Genomic DNA, 5,927 nt, shown 5'->3' on the forward strand with positions numbered 1-5,927 from the left:
TATATACAGACGACTATGAATCAACGGATGAAGGATCAACATTGTCCGGCCTGCGAATTGCTAGAGGAGGAATTGATGGGAAGGTTGTGTTGAGGCTGTGCGGGAAGGTTGCGAAGAAAGAGTGAATGAAAGGGAGGTTGCCAGTTATGAGAGGAGATAGAGAAGAAGCAGCGAGTTGTTGTGTGGAGGTTGTGGTGGTGGTGGGGGGGGGGGGTGCACGAGGAGTGAGGAGATTGAAAGAAAGGATTATGTAAAGGTTGTGGTAGAAATGTATTGAGGAGTGAGGAGACTAAGAGAAGGAATTGTGTGGAGATTGCGGTTGGAAGGTATTGAAGAGTGAGGAGATTGAAAGAAAGCATTATGTGGAGGTCGTGGTGGGGACTGCATGAGGAGTGAGGAGATTGAGAGAAGAGATTTGTGTGGAGATTGCGGTTGGAAGGTATTGAGGAGTGAGGAGATTGAAAGAAAGGATTATGTAAAGGTTGTGGTAGAAATGTATTGAGGAGTGAGGAGATTAAGAGAAGGAATTATGTGGAGGTCGTGGTGAGGACTGCATGAGAAGTGAGGAGATTGAGAGAAGAGATTTGTGTGGAGATTGCGGTTGGAAGGTATTGAGGAGTGAGGAGATTGAAAGAAAGGATGGCTGTGGTGGGGACTGCATGAGGAGTGAAGAGATTACGCTTGGCTGTGAGAACAGGTTGCGAGAGAGGGGGAATATATAAGCAGTGAGTCAGTTGAGAGAATGCTTCGAGATGCAGCCGTTGTGACCGTCAGCGGAAGGCCCGTGCGCGTGGCTTCTACTCTCATACAGATCAATAACTACGGCATTCGATCCGTGATTGCCGCGATAGTTCGCGAACACCTTCATAGTACCTTCACTAAGTGTCACCCATTTGTTTCCCTGTACTGCTGCTGCTGTTGCTGCGGCGGCTACCTGGTACTTGTTACTTGGGTAAGTGACTCGCTGAATCCGGCTGCGAAACTTGCGGCCCTGACTTGCGGGTTATCGCGAGCGGTTTCTTCGGCCCCGCGAGGCTCTATACTGGTGTTTTCTTCTTGCACGGGTACCGACCACCGCTGCGCAGGTAGCCGCGGAACGAACTAGTTACCAGCTGACTCTTATAAAGTCGGTTACGATTTACCTGTGATTACCGATTTACCTATAAGGACCTATTTACTTGTAATTACATTGCTGTGGAGACGACAAGCATGGCATGCCGACACTTCGACATTCGCGCGGGGCTTTTTGCTTTATTTGCATGTGCCAAAATGGGTTCTATGTGCATGTCCATATCTGCTGTGTAGGAAAATGGGAATAGAGCGTGGTAGTTGCGTAGTATATATATATATATATATATATATATATATATATAGGGTAGATATATATGTTTATAATCTATTTAACTTTATTAGCTGTGCATGTGCAGCTTCGCGCGCGTGGGTAAATTAGCGTCGTAATATATCAAGCATTTCACGCAAAAGTGGTCATGGGCCAGGTGGTGGCAGGGCAAATGGGAAATAGAGCGTGGTATTGCGTGTATATATATATAGTATATATAGATATATATGTTTAATAATCTTATTAACTTTATTCAGCTGGCATGGTCCATATGCTGCCTGGTGTAGGCCGAGATGGGAATCGAGCGTGGTAAAGAGTTTTGCGAGTAGTATATATATATATACTATGTGATATATATGATATATATATAGATATGTGTGTGTGTATATAATATATTAACTTCATTAGCTGGCATGTGCATTCGCGCTGGGTCAAATACGCCGTCGTATATATCAGAGCATCACGCCAGGTGGTCATATCCGATTAATGTTATTACTTCACATTAAAGGCCATCTAGATCTATTATTGCATTACTGCGAATTCACGATTTCATTAATATGATGTAGTTATAAGTAAATCGACGTGTAAAATCGGGGTGGGTGGGTGGTGGGGGGAATCCTTAGGGATCCCCTCGTGCAGCGGACACGCACGGGAGAACAGATTCGTAGAGGGGCAGTGTGTAGTCAGAATGCACTTCTGCCTGCGTGGTGGCATGTAATCTAACGAGACTCGACCAGATTTCCGTGTTCTGCGTAAGTGCTTTTCTTCGCTCTTTGATTTTTCTGCCGTGGCCTCTTGCTTGCGTTGAATCGTAGTGCTTTTAGCCCGATCCATTTCAACACAGTATCGATTCGTATGTTGACCACCAGGTGGCGCTGTTAGACGGCTCTTCACTGAAAGCAATCGATTGTACGTTTGTCACGTGACGACGCATTTAACGGCTGCAAAAAAACGGGTCGAGAAACTATTTGTTAGGAATGAACTTGGGATTTACACTTCTTCTCAATGGCATAGCGCAAGTTTGAAAACGCGAAATTTTACGCCGAATTTTGTGGAGATTCGTATCTCCCTCGTCACCGCACTATTTCGCATAGAATCCATTCATGGAAAAGTTTGACTAGCCTAGCGGTGGGCTATTCTAGGCTAGCTAACTCATATAGCTCTAGTGGTAAGTCGTCGTTGCCACTGCCACGGGTGCCACCGAAAACAAGCCAGCTGTGGCAGTGGCAACGAAGGCTGTAGTACTGGAGTCAGCTTATATAGGGCTGAGCTACGTAAAAGCTGCATCGGAATTGCTCAAACGAGAATCACTAAAACTCTGCCGTCACGTTGTGTGTTGTAATCCACTAGAGCCGTTCTAACAGTAGAGCAATAGCAATAGCCGGGGGGAAATCCTTGAACGCCTTTCGCACGAATTTCTAGCTTTTTCGCTAGCCTATCGCTGCTCTCGAAAATATTTTACACATTTACGATTTGGTGTAATCAAACGAGTTTACCAGCAATGGTTGGTGACGGGATAGCGGGAATCATAGCGGCTGAGTTTCTAGCTGATTGACGCTTCGTTCACACTCGAAGAATTAATTCATTTGTCTGAATATGATTGTGAGTCTACTACTAGCAAACTCTATTACCACGTACAGTCGCTCCGATTCGGTATGCTGCATTCGCTTAGAACGGATCCATGTGTTATTTTGCTTGGATTTACCGCTTCGCATTTTAATTCGTTGCCGTGGATTTCGTCGAAATTGTTCGTAACACATCTGAAAAACCGCTTACGCCCATTTTCTACCTACCACGTGCTCGCAGGTATCCAATCAGGAGCTGTTCACACTGTTTTTCGAGATGACCCGAGAGAATGAGGAACCGGATGTGGAGGTCGTGGCAGCTGTCCGAGGTATCAACCTCAGGTGAGACCATTCACAGAACATGTAAACTAAATCTAAACTAAACATGTATCTAATGATAACTAACGCGTTATTAGAGTATAATAGATAAATGAGCGAGTCAATGAATGAATGAATGAATGAATGAATGAATGAATGAATGAATGAATGAATGAATGAATGAATGAACGAACGAACGAATGAATGAATGATTGATTGATTGATTGAATGCATGAATAAATGAACGAATGAACGAGCAAACGCTCGAACGATCAACCGAGTGAAAGAATGAATAAAAAAATTGATACGTGGGTGAACGGACGTGTAAATCAGTGAGCGATAGAGCTCGTATAAGCTCGTGAATGAGCGAATTAATAAATAAATGATTGAATAAATCGCTGCTTCTGTGGCAATTCTCGCAAGGCGACGTTGCTAGCAACAGCGACGATGATGACCGCGCAGGCCAGGTAATCAGGTCTGCAATGAAACCATTCGCCACGCTTTCGCGTGAGCTGAGAGTGCGAGCGTGCGCGCGTGCGTGCGTAGAACGCGTTCCAACGCGTTCCCGCATCGACTAAACTCGTTTACATTCCCGCGCATGCGCACAGGGAGGCGTTGCAGCCGTTGTTTGAGAGGCGAGGCATTGATATGGACGCCGTCGACATATTCCTAGAGGCATCCAACACTCCGCTACCGCTGCAGTTCGACACATTCCCGCTAGGTGGCAACAGTCTACACATCAGACGTAAGCAGATCGTATCGGAGAATAATATTATAATTGAGATTTTTTTCATTGTCGTTTTTTATTATCTATGATTCGTTTGTTATTCGCGATCGGTTCTTTTCTGTTACGCGCAGACTGTGACACGAAATATAATTCGTGTTCATTTACAGTCGTTTCGTTATTTGAAAGGTGCAATGACTCGTGTGTTTAAATTGACTACGTCACGAATTTTATATGGTGTATATTTGTAAAGTTTTTGTTGCACATTTTTTACCTGAAAAGCAAGTACTAACGGGACTAAATGTATCCTCAAATTCTTACCCGATCAGATTGTTTCTCAACTAGTTAAAAATCCAAAAAACATGGGCGATTGATATATTGATCATAACATTAAATGCTTGCTATGGGCTATGTATGAGTCACAATTGTTTGTTCACATTGAGCGGAATAGCAAAATTTAAAGTATGATGCAATATTTTATACCATAAAAAGTGACCAGAATCACTTACATTTTGTGAAAAAGAGGACATCATTTTTTTTTTACTTTTACTATTTATGGTGACGTAATCACTTTAACAATAATTATGATGTCGATGACACCACGGCACGTGCTGCCAACCCTACGACACCCTTAGAGCTTTAATCACATTGCGACATCGATGTAATAATGTAATGTAAATAGCTGCTAGATGTGCAGGGTGTCGAGGAGGCGTTTGTGCAGTGCGAGCAATCATTGCCGCTAATTGACTTTGCTTCCGCTGGGAGGCGCTGCTGAATTGTGATTTCATCACGTTATCCTTTTTGTTCCACGCGTTACGAGCGTCAACAGCTACTGTCGCCATAGCGCTCTCGCACACACACACGCACGCACAAACACGCACGCACGCACGCGCGCACGCACGCACGCACATACGCACAAACACGCACGCACGCACACGCACACACGGTGTGTGTGTTGTGTGAGTGTGTGTGTGTGTGTGTGTGTGTGTGTGTGTGTGTGTGTTGTGCTGTGTGGTGTGTGTGGTGTGTTGTGTGTGTGTGTGTGTGTGTAGTATCTGTCTGTCTGTGTGTCTGTGCTGTTGTCTGTCTGTCTGTCTTATCTGTGCCTCGTCTATCTGTCTCTGTCTATCTGTCTCTCTCTTTCCTTCGATGGCCTCACTTAATTTTATCTCGTTTCCCCACGTCTTCCCTCCCCTCGTCCCTCTTCTTCCTTCATTTCTCATCGTCACAAAGCACAGAATCCTCTAATTGTTTGCAACTTAAATTAATCTTCTCAATTTGGCTTCTTCATCGGTTACCCCCCCCGACACACACACACAATCCACCACACCCCACACACACACACACACACACACACACCACAACTACGACACACAACACACATCACACACCACAGCACAACACACACACACACCACCACAGCACATCACAACAACACAACACCAGCACCACTGCACGCACAACACACACCACACCACACCACACACACCCACACACACACCCGCGCACCGCACAACGACGAGAAAAATTGTTCGACGTGATAGCTGTAAGTATACGCAGATAATTGGCAATCAGTATGCTAATGAGGGTATCATCGCTCAAAAAGACCATTCGGGGCCCGTGCGGCCCGAAGCGCCCTGTATGGCTGTTGTGACCGGCCACGACGACGCAGCGAGAGCAGAGCGGGCCAGTGTGGTTTTATGCAGCCGGTCGAATGTTTGGCATTCAGCTTTGTTTGGCAACGTAGCGTCATATATATACTATATATATATTATAATAATATATTATATTAATAGGGTTCATAAGATGACAAATTCGTATTCGTCCATCTCTAGACCTCACGTAAATCGCTGTTTTTTTTATAACACTTAACATTCACACGCATAGTCTAGAACAGATTAGAATCTCTCACCTTCACTTTATTAGAAGCACGTTAGTTACCCACCAATGTAAAACACGTAAACACATCACATACACACAG

The 5,927-nt window shown here is 44.6% G+C and overlaps 1 long non-coding RNA gene across 1 annotated transcript in view; it reads left to right on the forward strand.

The window, feature by feature from the left end:
* Nucleotides 1–3,942, forward strand: part of LOC106806674 — a 13,426-nt gene extending 9,484 nt beyond the window's left edge. Inside the window, exons 2-3 of the long non-coding RNA XR_001393574.1 lie at nt 3,146–3,246; nt 3,831–3,942. This is a non-coding gene — a long non-coding RNA (uncharacterized LOC106806674). The remainder of the gene's footprint in view (nt 1–3,145; nt 3,247–3,830) is intronic.
* The last annotated feature ends 1,985 nt before the right edge of the window (nt 3,943–5,927 follow it).

This window comes from Priapulus caudatus, unplaced genomic scaffold, assembly GCF_000485595.1.
Source record: "Priapulus caudatus unplaced genomic scaffold, Priapulus_caudatus-5.0.1 Scaffold173, whole genome shotgun sequence".
NCBI lineage: Eukaryota > Metazoa > Priapulida > Priapulimorpha > Priapulimorphida > Priapulidae > Priapulus > Priapulus caudatus.